This window comes from Primulina huaijiensis, chromosome 7 (assembly GCF_012295235.1).
Source record: "Primulina huaijiensis isolate GDHJ02 chromosome 7, ASM1229523v2, whole genome shotgun sequence".
NCBI lineage: Eukaryota > Viridiplantae > Streptophyta > Magnoliopsida > Lamiales > Gesneriaceae > Primulina > Primulina huaijiensis.
In genome coordinates, this window is record NC_133312.1 from 10,841,130 (window position 1) to 10,861,763 (window position 20,634).

Below are 20,634 nucleotides of genomic sequence, written 5' to 3' on the forward strand. Positions count from 1 at the left end.
CAATCTCGATTTCTAGGGCTTCCAAAATCATATCTTAAATCCAACTAAGGTAGAACATACAACCTAATTTTCACTAGGTTAAACTTGATCCCAATTCAATTTTAATAACCAATTTAACATTTCATTCAATTTAAAAGCAATATAAAAATGTTAAATGACTAGGTTACTCGTGATAACCATAGTGCCTGCCACCTCTTCAGCTTCTTCAGCATTCATAACATATGCTCTTCCAACAGTAGGTGCATTCTTCTTCGGGCAATCAGCATCCTTATGCCCCTCATCCTTGCATACGAAGCATCTAAAAGATCCCCACATGCACTTGCCAAAATGAAAGCGCTTACACTATTTGTGTGGTTTCCTCTCAGCAGGTTTCGGTGCTCCAGGATTTTGTGGCTTTGGTGGTGCTTGTTTCTTGACTTGACCTTGAGGCTTTTGAGGCCCTTGAGGTCTAGGAAGACCCGTATATGGCTTCTTGTTTGGCTGATTATTATTATGATGTTGTTGTCTCTTGCGCTGTAACTCAAACTCAATGTCCCTCAAAGACTTCTCAGACTGGAATGCATAAGCAGTAGCGGTAGCATAATCCAAAAGACGCATCATCATAACATTATTTCGAATGGTAGGTCGTAGACCATCCATGAGGTGCCTCAACTTCTCTGCAGGATCCCTCACCATAAGGGGTACAAAGTGATAACCCTTATCGAATTTCTTCACAAATTCAGCAACAGTCGAGAGTCCCTGACGAAGGCCCATAAAATCTCTCTTCCGTCGCCCTCTAACATCGTGAGTAAAATACTTCTCATAGAATATCTCCATGAATTGAACCCAAGTAAGAGTAGCGATGTTAACACCATGCTCGGCTCCTTCCCACCATTAAGAAGTACATCCCTGAACAGGTAAGTGTCACATCTCACTGGGTCAGCATCCCCCATATTCAGATAACGAAAGTGTACCTCGAGTGAACGAATCCAACTTTCAGTAGCAAAGCGATCAGTGGTGCCAAAAAATTCCTTCGGCCCTAGCCTCCGGAACTGATCATATATGTCATGATGTGGCCTAGGTGCCTGCTGTAACTGCTGTTGCTGTAATTGTTGCTGTTGTATCTGCTGCTCGAAGAGACGAGCCATCCTATCAAAGGAACGAGTAGCAGCATCCCCATTAGGAGGTGAGGGTGCATTAACATTCTGATTCTCTTGTCGGTTCACACTATTCTAAGCTTGATTCTCAATAACAGGGGTGATAAATATAAAAATTGTACATTAATTAAATGTTTTATAATATAAATTTATAGTTTTTGTTTTATTAAATGTTTAAATATTATATGTTTTATAATAAATTGGAATGGAAGATTTTCAAAAGTGATGTGTATTAAAATATAATTTCTTGGAACACCAATGAAGACTTTTGTGTAAAAAATAATATTTTATTTGTGGTTGTCTCCTTAAATTTATATATAAATAAGGGTGCATTGTAATGAATTGAGATATCCCTCATTCTATGAACAAATCTTTGAGTTCATAATATTTATCTCTATATTTTTCCTTTATTTCATCATTTAAAAATAATTAGCATGTTAATTTCATATTCAAAGTTTTATACTTTGAATAATGAGTAGCTAACTTCCCAAGGTTGAGATGAAAAGGTGAAGCTCTTGGTATGATAATAAGGTTATTAAAAGGTAATAATCTATGTTTTATATTATTTAATCATTATTTATTGTTTATGTTATATTTATTTCTTTAAGCATTTTTATACCCTACTTATAAGTGGGAGTTTTGATTTATTGTTGCTATATGTTACACTAAATTCTTGGTACCATTTAAATGTTTGTTTGGTTTTACCAACCATTTAAAGTGGATGCCTTGATTTATTATATATCAATATATCATATTATTAATTTCTTGGTACCATTTAAATGTTAGTTTGGTTTTACCAACCATTTAAAGTGGGAACCTTGATTTAGTGTTTACAAATATATATAGTACAATAAATACTTGACAACATTTATAAGTTTTGATATATATTTTATGCTTATAAGAAAATAGTATATAACATAATATAAATATGATTATTTAATACATTGGAACCATTTTATTAAGTGGATTTCAATAATATTCATTAATGTTAACTTTATTAAAATATCAAGAGTGGATCCTCTAATCTCAACTACTTAAATTAAAATTTGAACAATTAAAAATTACCAATTAAAGATTCAAAAAATTAAAAGAAAAACAAAAACAAAAAGACATTGTAGTGGACTTGTAATTACCGTAGCTTCCCTGTGGATACGATATAGGATTCATCGAATTATACTACTTGCGGACAACCTGCTATTGGGAGGGCAACAATCAAAGTCACAACAAGTTTTTGGCGCCGTTTCCGGGGAAGTATAATTTAATTTCAAGTCTATTTAATTTTCTTTCTTTGAATTTTTTATTGTTTTTGTGTGTTTTTCTTCTTTTTCTTTTGCATTTGCATGAGCATTATTTGGTTACGTACACTTAGTGGTCGACTCATTCGAAATAACCCTTTATTTTTACAAAACATGATGGAAGAACCAATCTAAGAAAATGAAGATGAAATTCAATCTCAACATGATCATGATAGGCGAAGAACACATAGAGATCACATGAATCCTACACGTACTAGTGCACTTTCATGTCTAGTTTTTCCCCCTGATGCATCTCATTTCAATTTTAAACCTGGTATTATCCAACTTTCACCCAACTTTCATGGCTTAGATTCTTAAAATCCATACATGTATTTACGAGAATTTGAAAAAGTGTGCAACACATATAATGATCTAAATTGTAGCATGAACACCATTCGACTTAAGCTTTTTCCTTTTTCTTTAAAAGATAAAGCTAAAACTTGGCTACAAAATCTTAGATCGGGATCCATTCGAACTTGGGATGAATTGCAACAACAATTTTTGAAAAAGTTTTTTCCATATCATAGAACAAATTCTTTCAAAAGGCAAATCATCACTTTCACTCAAAAACAAGGAGAAACTTTTTATCAGTGTTGGGATAGATATAAAGAATTGCTTAATCTTTGTCCACATCATGGTTTTGAAATTTGGAGAGTTGTTTCTCAATTTTATGAAGGCTTAACACCTAAAGATAGGCAAATGGTTGAATTTATGTGTAATGGAACATTTGAAGATAAAGATCCAAATGAGGCAATTGAGTATCTCGATTCATTAGCTGAAAATGCTCAAAATTGGGACACTATAGGTACAATCGAACCATCAAACAAGATTCAATCTCCTACATCTGGTGGAGGTATGTACACTCTCAAAGATGAACATGATCTTCAAGCTAGATTTACCTCTTTGGCAAGAAAAGTTGAGGCACTTGAATTGAAAAAGAATGGTCAATTAAAATCTGTTCAAGAAATTGCATGTCACATCTGTGATACAAGTGATCATTCTACAAAAGATTGTCCCACTTTGCCTTCTTTTAAAGAATGTCTCCATGAACAAGCCAATGTTTTAAACAATCTCAAAAGGCCAAATTTTGAACCATTTTCTCAAAGTTACAATCCAGGTTGGCGAAATCATCCAAATTTTAGTTGGAGGAATGATAATGCTGCACAATTTTCACAACCACATTTCCAAAATCAACAAAATTTTCAAAATTATGCACCTTATGTTCCTCCACCTAAAAGGAATTTGGAAGATATATTGAATTCTTTCATTGCAAAGCAAGAGTCTATCAATACTCAAACTGCTCAAACCATGACAGATTTGAAAGATACTCTTGCTAAATTTGCATCTGCACTTAATGTTCATGAAAAAGGTAAATTTCCTTCACAACCTCTGCCTAATCCCAAGGATCATCATTCACAAACTGGAACTTCTGGAACTCAACCGATGGATCAGGTAAAATCTGTTATTACCCTTCGAAGTGGTAAGGTTGTGGAAAAATCCATTCTTGAACCTTGTGAAGATGATGATAAATCAACTCCAAAGGGTAAGGAAGTGGAACCCATAACTTGCGAAGAGGAGGTTCAACAGACAGTGTCACCACCATTCCCTCATGCATTGAAAAATACAAAAAAATCAAATTTGAATTCTGATATATATGATATTTTTAAACAAGTAAAAGTTAATATTCCTTTATTAGATGCAATAAAACAGGTACCATCATATGCCAAATTTTTGAAAGACTTGTGCACTGTGAAAAGAAAATTGAATGTGAAAAAGAAAGCATTTTTAGCCGAACAAGTAAGTGCAATCATTCAAAATAATAATGCTTTGAAATACAAAGACCCTGGTTGTCCTACTATTTCTTGTATTATTGGAGAACGAAAGATTAAAAAAGCCTTGCTTGACCTTGGAGCTAGTGTGAATTTACTTCCATATTCAGTTTATCAAGAACTCAATCTAGGCGAGTTAAAACCTACTTCGGTAACACTTTTACTTGCTGATAGATCTGTTAAAGTGCCAAGAGGTATGGTAGAAGACGTGTTGGTCCAAGTTGATAACTTTGTATATCCTGTCGATTTCATAGTTTTAGATACACAACCTATCGAAGCTTGTAATGCAATTCCTGTAATTTTAGGTCGTCCATTTTTAGCAACTTCTAATGCTCTTATAAATTGCAGGAATGGAATAATGAAGTTGTCATTTGGTAACATGACCTTGGAGCTTAATGTGTTTAATCTTTGTAAGCAACCACATGACAAAGGAGATGAAAGTGAAGATGAAAATCTTATTGAAACTCTTGTGGAAGAAAACATTCAAGAAGGGAGTACTCGTGATCAATTAGATATTTGTTCAATTGAAACTGTTAAAGAAAATATTGAAATTGATCTTGATGATTTTATCAGGTATCACTCGTTACCAGGATCAGAGAAAGAATTTGAGGCAAAATATGAGAACAAAGATGAACCACCCATATTGGAGTTAAAACCTTTGCCAGAAGAATTGAAGTATGCATTTCTTGGAGAAGATGAAACATATCCGGTGGTAATTTCTTCCAAACTAGCAAGTGATCAAGAAGGTAAATTAGTTGATATGCTTAAAAGACATAAAAATGCAATTGGTTGGACATTAAAAGATCTCAAGGGCATTAATCCACTAATTTGCACTCACAAAATTCATTTAGAAGAAAATGCTAAAACATCTCAACAACCACAAAGGAGATTAAATCCGCACATGAAAGATGTTGTGAAAACTGGAGTTCTCAAACTACTTGATGTTGGAATTATCTATCCTATTTCTGATAGTAAGTGGGTAAGTCCAACACAAGTAGCTCCAAAAAAATCTGGCATCACTGTGATAAAAAATGAAAAAGGTGAATTGTTAACAAGTCGAGTCCCATCTAGTTGGCGTATGTGTATTGATTACATAAAATTAAATGATGCCACTAAAAAAGATCATTTTACATTACCATTTTTGGATCAAATTTTAGAAAGAGTGGCAGGTCATCCCTACTACTGTTTTCTTGATGGATACTCAGGTTATTATCAAATTCCCATTGCACTTGAAGATCAAGAAAAAACTACATTCACATGTCCTTTTGGAACATTTGCATTCAGAAGGATGACATTTGGTTTATGCAATGCCCAGCAACATTTCAAAGATGTATGCTAAGCATTTCTAGCGACATGGTTGAAAATTGTTTGGAGATTTTCATAGATGATTTAACTATTTTTGGGAGTATATTTGATAATTGTCTAGAAAATTTAGAAAAAATTTTAAAAAGATGTGAGGAAAAGGTCTTATTTTAAATTGAGAAAAATGTCATTACATGATTAATTCTGGGATTGTTTTGGGACATATTGTGTCATCTCATGGAATTGAAGTTGATAAAGCAAAAGTTGATGTCATTGCCAATTTACCCCCTCCAAAAACCATTAAAGAAATTCGTTCATTTTTGGGACATGTTGGATTTTAGAGGAGGCTTATAAAGGACTTTAGTTTAATCTCTAAACCCATTTGTAACCTCTTAACAAAAGACACTGTATTTGAATGGAATCAAGAATGCCAAAATGCTTTTGATAAAATCATTCGACATTTAACATCAACTCCTATCATGCAACCTCCTGATTGGTCTTTACCATTTGAAATCATGTGCGATGCGAGTGATTATGCAGTCGGTGTAGTATTGTGTCAAAGAAGAAACGGTAAGCCTTATGTGATATATTATGCAAGTAGAACTTTAAACAATGTTCAAATGAATTATTCCACAACTGAAAAAGAACTACTTGCTGTAATATTTGCATTAGATAAATTTCGCTCTTATTTGATTGGATTAACGACTATTGTGTTTACTGATCATTCTGCTATTAGATATTTGTTGACCAAAGAGGATGCAAAGCCACGACTGATACGATGGATTTTGTTGCTCCAAGAATTTGACATTGTGATCATAGATAAAAAAAAGAACCGAGAATGTTGTAGCCGATCATTTATCGAGACTAGTAACATGATCATCTTATGAAATGACACCAATTAACGATAATTTTCCTGATGAACATCTATTTTCAGTTACTACTACACCTTGGTTTGCTAACATAGTAAATTTTCTTGTGACAGGAAAAATTCCACCGCAATGGAGTTCTCAATAGAAAAGAAAATTTTTGAATGAGGTAAAAAACTTTTATTGGGATGATCCGTATCTGTTCAAGTATTGTCCGGATCAAATTTTTCGGCGTTGCATACCCAACAATGAGGTAAGTAGTGTCATTAAATTTTGTCATTCAGAAGCATGCGGAGGACATTTTTCTTCAAAGAAAACTGCTGCAAAAATCTTGCAGTGTGGATTTTATTGACCCACTTTGTTTAAAGATACCCACGAAATCTGCAAGATCTGTGAAAATTGTCAAAAATTGGGTGCGATTTCAAAAAAAAACATGATGCCTTTGAATCTTATAATTGAAATTGAAATCTTTGACTGTTGGGGAATTGATTTTATGGGACCTTTTCCACCTTCGTTTGGATACTTGTATATTTTAGTTGCAGTTGATTATGTTTCCAAATGGATAGAGGCAATTCCATGTTGAACAAATGATCATAAAATCCTCATCAAATTTTTAAAAGAAAATATTTTTAGTAGATTTGGAATTCCTCGAGCCATGATAAGTGATGGGGGAACTCACTTTGTTAATAAACCATTTGCTTCGTTAATGAAAAAATATGGTATTACTCACAAAGTAACTACTCCTTATCATCCTCAAACAAATGGACAAGTTGAATTAGCTAATAGGGAGATAAAGCAAATTTTGGAAAAAACTGTTAACTCAAATAGAAAAGATTGGTCTCTGCGACTTAATGATGCACTTTGGGCATATCGAACAGCTTTTAAAACATCATTGAATATGTCTCCCTATAGGTTGGTTTACGGAAAATATTGTCATTTGCCTGTGGAATTGGAACATAAAGCTTATTGGGCGATCAAAACTTTTAATTCAAGCATGGATGATGCCAACAAATTGCGCAAATTGCAACTTAATGAACTTGATGAACTCAGAAATGGCGCGTATGAGAATTCAAGGATTTATAAAGCAAAAAATCAAATCATTTCATGATAAAACAATTCTTAGAAAATCTTTTGAGATTGGTAAAAAAGTTTTGTTTTATAATTCGCGACTTCACATATTCCCAGGAAAATTACGATCAAGATGGACAGGTCCATATGTTGTAAAACATGTGTATCCTTATGGAGCTGTGGACATTGAAAATCCTGAAAATAGTGATGTTTTTAAAGTAAATGGACAAAGGCTTAAACCATTTTTAGAAAATGAAATCTTTAAAGAAGAGTTTATTTCCCTTTCCGATCATTGATTTTTTGTATTGCAATTAATTTTGTTTGTTTTTATTTCAGGTTTCCTTAATCTTTTTATTTTCTCGGTTAAATGGCGGATAACGGTACTCCGTGGCTCTCATAATCGGTTTAATCAGTTTCCCACAATTGCTGATACAAAAAAAATCATTTCTTTTCTTTTCAAAATGGATGAAATTCTCTAAAAAATTTGCAAATATTTTCCCTCTGTTTCTGAAAATGTTCTAAGAAAAATTTATGCAGGTAGGTGTAAAAGATTGAGATTTTTAATGCGAAAAGGAATTCCAGAAGATATTCGTCTTGTAATAGAAGCTAAGGTCCGATTAGGAGGAGAAGTTCAACAGTCATTACTCATTTGGTATATGCCTGGATTAGGAAAAAGTACTTAAACGAAAAAACGAAGGGCCAAAAGTTTAGGGGTTTGTCATAAATGTGCAAGATGGACTTGTGACAAACGATGCAGATCTTTGGGATATGTTTCCAATAACAGAGATGATAAAATTGGTTTCATTAAGAATGGGCTGAGTAAGGAGTCATTAGATAACATCTTATTGACTCTTGAGACGCATTCTAGTTGACACGTGCATATTGAACTTCTCCGTTTATGGAAACAATTCCAAGACGAGTGTCATTTTAATAGTCTTGGGAATCCGACTAAAAAAGACCCTGTTTGCCAATTTATAAGAAAAATGGATGGGAAGCATATCCTCGACTCATAAAAGGCTTTGAAGCCGTTTCTGGACGTAAAACCAGAGGAAAATTGTGAGCCACAATCACACTCTTGTTTATATGCATGTGTGTTATTATTGTTTTTACTGTTTATTCTGTTTACTACTGTGACCCATAGTTTTGTCATGATAACATATAACCCCTATAAAATCTCTCATCTTTCTCTCTATTTTCGCAGACCAAAAAGAAAGTAAAAACATGGCTGGATCCTCTGCACAAACATTGAAAAATATTTGTGTATTTTGTGGGTCGAGTTCTGAAAAAAATGAAGTTTTTGTAGAAGCAGCAAATAATCTTGGAAAGATATTGGCTGAGAGAAAAATTCACTTGGTATATAGGGGAGGTAATATTGGGTTAATGAGATCTGTTTCAACATCTGCACATCTTGGAGGTAGTCAGGTTTTGGGTATTATTCCTACAGGTTTAGCTGAAGGAAATATTACAGGTGTTACGATTGGGGAGGAATTAAAAGTTTCTTCAATGTATGAAAGAATCACCAAAATGATTGAAAATTCTGATGCTTTTATCGCATTACCAGGTGGTTTTGGTACATTAGAAGAAATTTTTCACACTGTTTCTTGGGCACAAATTAATATCCATAATAAACCTGTGGGCTTGTTGAATATCAATAATTATTATGACAGTTTTTTGACATTTCTTGATAAAGCTGTGGAACAGAATTTCATTTCAGAAAATTCACGAAGGATGCTCATCTCTGCTTCGACTGCCGACCAATTAATTGATGATTTTGAAGCTTTTGTTCATAAACCTGATCCGATGATAGCAAAGATCAATTGGTCGCAATCAAGCAGTAAGAAAAGAAAGTTGGATCATTGATTCAAAAGTCATGGATTGGTTTGCGTTTGTTTCAGTTTGTTATCTTCAATAAAATTCAAGGTGATATCTCTTTCATTATGTACTCTTTATTAATAGTTATTTTGACATTATGGACAATGTCATATTCTGTTTGGGGGGAGAACAAACTTATAAAAAATTATTAAAAAAATATAAAAAAAATAAAAATATAAATATATTTAAAAAAATATATTATTTTAAAATAAGACCATGTTTATTGTTTGTATCTTAGTAATTTTTGCAAAAATATCATAGATTACATGTTTGAAAGGTTTAAATTAGAACATGTATTAATTTATTTAAGGATGTTTAAATTTTTATTTGAAAAAATGTCAATTTTAATGTTATGATCAATATAAAAATATGATTTATGAAATCTTTTTTTTAGTGATTAACCATTGTGATAAAATCAGGTATTAAAGTATATGGGCCAAGATATACCTTATAAGAGTGCCTAAAATTTTAAACTCACACATATTTTGTGAGTGAGTGGAGAGGACTGAGAAAACAACTTTCGTGCCTTTATTGATCATGAGAGAGGCTATCTATTGTTTAGATCTGGAGTTCTTATTTTGAAAAAAAATGATATTTCCGGAAGAAAAAAAAACAAAAAGAAAGATGTTGAAGATCTATGTAATTTTTAAGTTATATGCTACGACCCATTTATCTCTCATAAAAGAAAAAAAAAGAAAGAGAGAAATTTATTGTACAAATTAAATAAATATGTGGTCAAAAAGCATAAACTTAGTCTGATTCCATGATGTTATGAAAAAAAAGATCAGGAAAAAATATATAATAAGAACAACTAGATTTTGAATCAATGGATTTCCTATCTTTTGACTAGTTTGGCTCGTTTGTCTGTCTGCATTCTGTAAACCATTTTCCTGAGTATTTATCTGTATTCCAACTCCATGAGAGAAATCGTTCCCATAAATTGAAAAATTTATTAACCCGTGAGGATATGGATTTGAGACTCTTACTAGGAATTTCTGAAGGCCATGTACATTTAACTACCTGAAAATAAGATTTGAATTGATCAGCTCAGATTATTTCATAAATTATAATTATGATGATCTTGATATAACTTTGACAATTTTCAAATTTAATTTAAACACTTGGATAATTCCGATTACATTTCTATTTAATTTAATCAATATGTTTTGTATTGGTATTAACGCTTAAATTGCTAGGGACTACAATAAGCTGGTTAGGGGTTGTGATAAATATAAAAATTGTACATTAATTAAATGTTTTATAATATAAATTTATAGTTTTTGTTTTATTAAATGTTTAAATATTATATGTTTTATAATAAATTTTATAAAAAATAAGTTGTTGTGTAATTATAAGTTTTTACTATTTTTACAGGTTCGATAAAACAAGAATAAACTTTGCGTTGCAAATGGGATTAAGATGATTCTTGGACCTGTAGAAAGTTCATGATAATATCTACAATATTGGTGACAAGCATGAGATAAAAATCTTCTCACAATTGGGATCAAATTAAGCAACAAACAAAGTTACCAAAGAAGTGGCAGTTTTACCATGCTCTAGTATTTTGACCATATCTCTCAAACTACTTGGTCAAATGGTTAAAATAAAATACCACAATTCAAACAACTCAATTATCCACATGTTTTATTTTATGTGGAGAAGCCAAAATTGGATGGGGAGATTTTCAAAAGTGATGTGTATTAAAATATAATTTCTTGGAACACCAATGAAGACTTATGTGTAAAAAATAATATTTTATTTGTGGTTGTCTCCCCAAATTTGGCTATAAATTGGGGTGCATTGTAATGAATTTAGATATCTCTCATTCTATGAACAAATCTTTGAGTTCATAATATTTCTCTCTTTCTTTTTTTTTTTTTTATTTAATCATTAATTATTATTTATGTTATATTTATTTATTTAAGCTTTTTTATACCTTACTTATAAGTGGGAGTTTTGATTTATTGTTGCTATATGTTACACTAAATTCTTGGTACCATTTAAATGTTAATTGGTTTTACCAACCATTTAAAGTGGGAACCTTGATTTAGTGTTTACATATATATAGCACAATAAATACTTGACAACATTTAGAAGTTTTGATATATATTTTATATTTATAAGAAAATAGTATATAACATAATATAAATATGATTATTTAATATATTGGAACCATTTTATTAAGTAGATTTCAATAATGTTCATCAATGTTAACTTTATTAAACTATCAAGAGTGGATCCTCTAATCTCAACTACTTAATTAAAATTTAAACAATAAAAAATTACCAATTAAAGATTCAAACAAATAAAAGAAAAACAAAAACAGAAACAAAAACAAAAAGACATTGTAGTAGACTTGTAATTACAGTAGCTCACCTTTGGATACGATATCGGATTAACCAAATTATACTACTTGCGGACAATCTGCTATTGGGAGTGCAACAATCAAAGTCACAACAAGGGGCACGTATAGGTGGCATTTTATCTGAATGTTTTTCAAATTCTAACGTAACCAACATGAATTTAAATCTAAGTTTTCTAATCACGTGACATATCATAATTTATTTAGCAATTTAAGCATGCAAAGCGAATATACTCAAAAAGCAAGTAAACATGTAACGTAAACGTATTATTTATGTCATCATGCACGTAACATCATATTAAATCATATAAAGCATATAAAACTTACAAATTGAGGTTTGACGACTGATCTTTCCGGCACTGATGATGGCACAACCCTTTACAGAACCTTTGCTCTGATACCAACTGAAACGTCTGCTATTCGTTTTGCTATTCGTTTTGCTTAAAAAGTACAAGAAATATTTTTTTAAAACCTAACTTATTTCAGTCGAACCCAACATATACATGCATAAAAATATTTTGACACCATTTTAAAATAAAATACCCAACTAGTATTTGAAAATCCAAAGAAATATCTCAAAACATAAAATCGTCAAACGTTTTACCAAACCTAAAAAGCAATAAATTTGAAAAGTATAGCCAATACTATAAACCTCTCAAAAATCTCTCAAAAGCATAAATAAAAATTCGTAAAATCTTTAACGTAATCATAAACGTAAATCATAAGTGCGGAAAATAGAAGCGTTGGTCTTCGGGTCATGTGCACCTACAGTCCAGTCAAATCAGACATCCAAGCCTCCCTCAACATTATTATCATACTCACCTGCATCAATCACACATAGTAAGTCTAAAGACTCAACACATCATATTCTTGATACCAAATAATACGTATAAAACCACAAGCAATGATGAAAAATACTTATACGTAAAAATACCATTTTCTTGACATGTATAAACTTCAACCATAAACATTTTCATATAATCTTCAGCATATTCATATACATATTATCATCAACAAATGCGTATTCCTTTTTCCTTTTCGTTGAATTCAGATCGTTATTTGTGACTTTCGTGTTCATCTACGTCTACGTGTTGGGCGATGGATCCATATACATGTAACCACAGTACTGGGCGGCAGGGACATCGGCAACACTCTCACCGATCAACTGAGCATTGGCCTTACGTATTAACATATCATCGTATACATATTCGTATCCATGGAAATACGATCGTCGGGCTCTCACTGGAACCGTCACCCTCACGATATCTCCAACATATCATCGTATTAGTCACAATTACTCCAATTCCTTCAACGTTTCATCTTCTCATCACTTTATAAAATTTAAACATGCTTATAACGTTTTCTTTTAAACCAAGCATACAACATATCTTTTAAATGTCCACGTTAAATCATAAAATCCATAAACATTTTAAAAATAACATTTTTAACCCATACATATCCATGAACATTTAAAATAATCATGTTAACATATAAAACAGCAATCAGAGCACTGTCATGACGTTTACAAATTTTCGGGTGTAAAATTATCGTTTTACCCCTAAACGTAAAATTTTACGTTTTTGACTTTTTCATAATTTCATTGACTCTAACATGTTCTAATTAATTATTTAAGCATAAATTAAATTTCTCAAAATTTTATTTAGCTTAAATACGAGGCTTTTTAATTATTCTCTAATTAATCGTTTTTAATGCGTTTTAATCCCGAAAAATTTCAAACTTTAATATAAAATTCCTAAATTTAAAACTCAGACTTTTATATTATTTTGGTCGTCGTGAACCACGACTCAACCCCCGTGAGCCCTGTTTCGATTTATTTAACAAAGGAAAACCCTAACTTGACCCATATGTTTCAACCCCGACCCACGGTCTGATTTTCTCGAGCCACCCTCAAACCATGCAATACCAAACGCGGACCAACCCCTCTAGACACCATTGTGGACCCTTGGAACGCACTGATCAGATCCCTATCTCGAAACCGAAGGCACACAACCAGCTCATGCACTTTGCCGAGACTCCGAGTAGACATGTGACTCTTGTTTCGCACCCAGGTCCCTAGCCATCGACCCTGCCCTTGAACCAGCCTATTGTGCACCCACCTAGGTCCCTAAGGAGTCACCCTAGCCCAACCCGAAGTCCCCATGCCGAGCCATCTACCTTGCACAAGCCGCTGAACCTGCGCGACTCTGCTAGAATCTTCCCAGCCCTCTCGACTCGAGCCCTAGCGTAGCTAGGGCTCTTCCCCCAAATCAACCACAACCCTGGCTAACCCTGGTCCCAAGCCAAGCCCAAGCCCAGCGACGAGCCATGCAACCCGAGCCTATGACATCATATGGTCCCTAACTTGATCATTTCTGGTGTACATCGTGTTTTGGGTGATTTCGAACTCTCTAACTCGTGTAAAAACATCCCCTAGACACCCCTAATCATGACAGCCCCTATATACATGTAAACAACAAAATTTTGAATCAAAATCATGCTTGAAATTTCACGTGTTGCATAAAAACGAAAATAATTCAAAGTGTCACTTGTTATTCCATGCAATTCATACATAAGAACATATTATGGCATGATGATGGTTGAAGGAAGAATTATGGCGTGCCTTTGTTTATTTAACGCACGAATTCTTGTTGACGATTGCGAAGAATGGCAACGATAACCTTGGCTTGAAACTCCCCTGAAAATTTCGAACCTTTTGATTGGAGAGAATTTTAGGCTGAATTTTGAAAAGTGGCGTGGGGTTGTAGGGTTAATGGGGTGAGTTTTGTACATTAAATAGTTAATTAAGTTTCTAATAAGGCTTAAGCCCAGTAATTAGGTAAATTATGCCCATTAATGCTTACTTAAAATATAAAAATAATTTTGTTTAAATAAGTTTGTGAATTTATTAGCCGGGTTGTCAAAACGTTTGCATTTTTGTTGAAGAACCAACACCGATAAAATTTACATCCCGGCGTATAAAATCACCTCAAAACTACTTATTTTCAAAAATATGAAAAAGCATCAACCATATTTTAAATAATTAAAAATAATTATTTAATAAAAACATTTTTCATTTTTTCAGCTATCGGTCTCCGTTCCTCGATCGCTAATCGAATAATCCTTAAAAATACAGTTTTAATGCATGTAAGTAGAAAACTACTAAAACATTACATAAACGTGTCACATAATCAGTTTAGCAATTAAAATTATTTAATCACTCATTTTTCATATTTCCTAGATTTACATGAAATTGGATTACGTCGTCTTAATTTTGGACCTTACATATAGAGTCTCAATGTTGTCTCGGATCATAAGGACTAATGGTGTACAACCATAAACTAGGAAGTTTCCATTCGATAAGTAAGAATCACTTGGAAAGTCCTTCATGGAAAGTTGTTCAGTGCACTCTACAAAGAGCACCTATATGCATGCTCGAACATCGCAATGTCCCCTACTAATGAAACATGGTACTCACATCACAGATACTAGTCTCAAAATCGAGCGGCCTTTATCCTTGTTAACGGCTGCTGAATCGACTAGGAACTGTTTAAAATATACAGTATTCCAAATATGAGTTTCATGATACTCATCATATGAGCATCTCATATTCTTTCTACTATATGTATATTCAAGGACTTTATCTATACAACAAGCATGGGTATAAAGATAAACATGTGCCAAAAACAATAATTTAAAATATAATTAAAATAAAGATTGTTTGTACATAGAGTTTGACCATGAACCCTCGGCCAACATTTGGCTCGACGGGCACCTACTCTAACATTCAGTTATGGTGAGAACTGAACTGATAACTGCTTGAACTGATCAAATCAGTTTTAAAACAAAAGTTAAGCAGTTAAGTACACAAGATATGTTTATGGATGTTCGGAGACTTCAACTGCTGCTACGTCACACCTTTTGCCACCTCATGTAGAATTCAATAGAAGACTTTAATTTATACAAATCTTTGTACAAACTCACTCAGCTTAGGACTTACCCTACTGCCTAACTTAACTCCTAGTCTATACTGAAGGCAGCACCTTCCAGACAACACTTGTTTAACGTCTATGTGTCAAAGATTTCATACACAAGTTTAATGTCTTTGTGCAAGACTCACTCAGCTATTCAATAAGCTTAACTCTCTGTATATGTGAGTGATTGTGTGTGCATGTGTGTGAGAACTGATATGAATACAACACGAAAGTGTTCTCATACATTGAGACGAAAAAGCTCCAAAACTGAGCTGATAACACTTTGAGGTGTTCTCTCAAATCTGGGCTGATTGTTTCTGTAAGCGGATATGAGTTCAGCGTGGCTTCTTTTTCTCTCTTATTTTTCCGCACACGTGTATTTCCACTTATTGGTTGTTTTGTTGATGCTCTTCATCTTGTATTTATAGCGGCAATATATGACCGTACATCAAGACTCATCAAATATGTTCGTTGCAATTTGAATCTGTTCCTCGTAATGTGACTGTACTTTTCGACAGCCATTCTGAAATATTTTTGCTTTAATCTCTGATGCAACGTCCATTATTGTCCTTTGACTGGACAACAAATTTTCCTTAATGTGCACAGCTGAATTCCATTGAATAAGCTTGTCATTTTCTGCAAACGGAATGATTCCGAACAGATGTTATGAACTGGACAATTGAATTGATCTTGAGCTAGTTTTGTGAAATCAGTTGGCTCGTCAGCTGAACTCTTCATCAGTTGAGCTCTTCATCCTGTCAGCTGGACAATTAGTTGAACTGGTATTTGATACATATATTGTAACTTATTCAGTTTGGGCAATCAGTTGACGCTTTCAGTTTGCGTCTCGATAGCTTCAGTTTTGACTTGATAACTGATCAGTTCGAATCCTGATCAGTTTCAGTTTCTGTGCACTTAGGTAAATTCATTAGAAACAAAATAACAAGTTTTGTTAACATCAAAATCAAGATTGCGAACATGAAATGTTCCAACAATGTTGGATATCTTGAGTTTCACATGTTTCATATCTGGTCTATTTTTAAAACATAAGCTTGGGGATGACGATTTGTCTTGGGTTTTAATTTAAGTATTTTACTTGTTAGTTGATTACTGATATTTTAAAAATGCGAATTTTCAGCAGTATTGCACGCATGCATTTCAATATAATTTTCGAGTATTAGCTTTAAAAAAAAATTTCTAGTATCATTTTAAACAGAAGATGTTTCAGTTGGTATCAGAGCAAGGGTCCTGTGTAGGGTTGTACCACAGCCAGCTTCTGCAGCTCAGTCTTCAAGCCTCAAGTCTTTAAGTTTGTATGATTTAAAATGTTTTAAATAGTTTTAATGCTATCACATGCATGATTACATGATGCATGTTTTTCTGCGATTTACGGTACATGTTTAGCTACTTGCTTGGTTTAAGAATTAAATGTTTTGAAAAACTAGATTAAATTGCATGATATGTTACGTTTAGAATTTGGACTGTATTAAGATATCATGAATCCCTGACGCGCTCCTAGGACAAACCGTTAGGATGATACTTCAGGAGGCGACAGAGGCCTACCTCCACCACCACCACCGTCAGGAGACACATCTACCCGTGTACTTGAGGGTATTGCTAGGCTTATGGAGCAGGCACAACAGGATCCCCGACCCCAGACTGTGACGCCCGGTTTAGGAATTCATAATTATTCCCTTACTAAGTGCCACAATTTCTACAATCTTTCTTTATTGAACTGCTATCTTTATTTTTACCATTATTATTAAAAAAAATATTGTAGATAAAAATTTAAATATTTTCTACTATCATTAAAAGATTATATACAAACATTTACATTCTTATTTCAAATATGTACAATTATTTTACAGCGGAAGCTTAACATTTATTTATACACAGATCATCCCAAATTTCAAATGCTCTTATTTCAGCTTCAGTTATTTTCCTCATGTTCCAATTCTGGGTTTCCTGTGTCTGGAAATTACAATAGACGAAAAGAAACAGAAGGTTAAGTCTTTGAGGACTTAGTGAGTTTAAATTAGTATATAGCTTTTAAATAAATTAAAATAGCGCTTCATTATAATTTTGCATGAAGTAATGGGCGTAACACTTTAGATGTTATGAATGTTGTGTAATGGAATAATAGATAAATGAAAATTTCATAAATTAACATTGGTGGCTCTAATTGAGCACTTTTTACGAGCCAAGTGAACCATTCTCCGGACCAAAATATTCGGTGCGCGTTGTTCAGATGAACCATATACCCCGGACTTTTGACCCGTTGTTCATTGGACTCATTTTCCGGGCCGAAGCCACGTTGTCCAGTGGACTCAATTTCCGGACCGAAATCTGTTTTCCATGACTCCATTCATTAACGATATATCAATCTATTCATAAATATGCAAGAAAAATATATTAGTAATCGAAAAGAATTGTGAATGATATTTGAACATTAAATAAATGCTATTGAAATTACCAGGCCAAATGCCAAAGGCTTTAATAGAAAAATGAATAGTAATTTTCTCACCTGATAACTTACAGTTTAGGTTTGATTAATAATCCGTGTTGCTGGAGCAAATCCTAAAAATATATTATGAATGATATTCATATGATAGAGTTTTTAAGTAACTAGCTGATCATTTCCAGATTATCTTTTGTTCAAAATTTAACCAGGTTGATTTACTTAAGTTTGAAAAATTCATATTAATTAGAAGGTATCTCCAAACATTACGAAAGTTGGCCAAAAAGTCGGAAATATCACCAGGAAAGTTCGTTCGCCGGAAAACCGGCGATACGGCGACGCGTGCAGTACACGCGCCAACGGTTCCGACGCGTGACTGGCCTTCCGCGGCCAGGCGCGACCGATTTTTTTCCAAGTTATGTAACTTTGCAAGATCTTTAATTCTTATGTTGAAAGTTTTTTCTAATTCCTACCCGATCAATACCAGATTTAAATATCATTGTATGGATAACTAAGGTACTCCGGCATTTCAAAAATGTTAGTTCCGACAATATTTTGGGACGACGGCCAGTATGTACCTCATCTATGCAACAAGAGGTACAACTTTTATGTTCAAGCCGACCTCTAGTTTGCTGTGTATCTATAAGAAAAATGAGGGAAAAGTACCTAGCTTGAAACGGGATTCCGTTGCCGTTTTTCAGAATATCTTTGTTTTATTTATTGTTCTTTGATCGATCCTTTTTCGTCACCCCCAATGCTATATTGCTTTACGATATGAGGTGAATAGTTGGTGATTTATCGGAATTTTTCGGAAAGGGTATAGCTTTTTTCTTCTATTTTTTCTTCCTCTTTTTCCCTTTCCTCCTCCTTCCCTCTTCCTTTCTTTCTTTCTTCTCGGGTGGTCTTTCTCTCGGTTGGTTTTGATTGAAAATGAAAAGTGTTCAGTATATATAGCCGAGAATCCAAGCTTATCCTTATTAATTTATTATTATTTTTTTTATTTATTTATTAAATGGAAAATTTGTTATGTTTATCCAAACGTAATATTATTATATTCTTGTATCTAATTATAATATTATATTAAACCTATGTATTGAACTTAATTATAATTATTTTACATTGAACTTAATAATTTTTGTACTTAATTACTTAACATATATGTTGAGCTAAATTATAATATGTTATTATATTTTATTATATTTTGGGTATTTGATTTTGAAATGGGAACTTTATAGTGCTTGATGAATTTTTAAGTGTATTGTGATGTATTTTAATGTATTTCTAGATACTTTATATAAATAAAATTTGTACCGACAAATAATGTGGAAAAATTGAAAAATGAAAATAGTAAAATTTATATTAATAAAAATGCATTTATGTACCTTTGTTTTTAGGGTGTCACACAGACAGACATTTATGAGTAGTTCAGATGGCTCAACCCAAAGGAGTTCAGGGGTACCACTGATCTTTTCATGGCGTAGAGTTGGATTCGATCTTTGGAGATACACTTTCAGTACTTGGATATGAGGGATGGCGACCGAGTCTAGTGCGCCATTTACATACTGAGGGACTCTGCATCCCTTTGGTGGGAGGGAGCCGCTCATGAGGTGGATTTGACTACCCTCACTTGGTGCCAGTTTAGGGAGATCTTCTTCAACAAGTATTTCCTAGCGGACGTGAGGGGCTGCCTGACGAGGGAGTTTATGAGTCTCCGATAGGGAGAATCGTCTGTAGCCGAATTTATCTTGAAGTTCGACTGGGGCTGTCACTTTGTTCCCTTTATTGCGAGAGACGCTGCACAGAAGCTGAGGCATTTCATGGATGGCCTCTGACCCACTTTATGCCTGGATGTGATGCTGATGAGGTCGGCGAGCTATAATGAGGCCACAGCTTGTGCATTTCATACAGAGCAGGCTCTGAGAGATGTCGACATGGAGATGCAGCAAAAGAGGCATCAGGACCAACAGAGCACTCAGCCGCAGAATAAGCAGTATTCAGGGCCACTGAGGCAGCAGGGGCAGCAGAAGCCCAGGGTCAGTTCAAGAGGCCTGGACAGCAGCTGCCACATCAGGACCCAGGGGATCCTGAGCCGGAGAGACGACTGCCATGCAAACAATGAAACAAACTTCACTATGGCAAATGTATGTGGGGGACTTTCAAGTGCTTCATATGAAAAGAAGAGGGCCATAAAGCAGCTAACTGTCCGAGGAATCAGGGCCCCAATTTAGGATGAAGAGCCTAGAATAAATTAGGTTGTATGCTCTACTTAGTTAGACCAAAGGATGGAATTAAATGAGCTGGGAATTTTGGACCTTATTGCAAAAAAATCAAAATTTTAAGAAAGAATTTTTCAAATTTTGGGGAAAAATTTCGTAAATTTCGAAAATTTTAAAGAATTATTTGGACTAAATTCGAAAATACGGTGGGGACAAAATGCAATTTTCAAAAAATTGTAGGTCCAAATTGCAAATTCCA

At 33.6% G+C, this 20,634-nt stretch overlaps 1 pseudogene; it reads left to right on the forward strand.

Annotated features, from left to right (window-relative positions):
* Positions 1-3,130: 3,130 nt before the first annotated feature.
* LOC140981592 (uncharacterized) lies at positions 3,131-20,387 on the forward strand (annotated as a pseudogene).
* Positions 20,388-20,634: the final 247 nt, after the last annotated feature.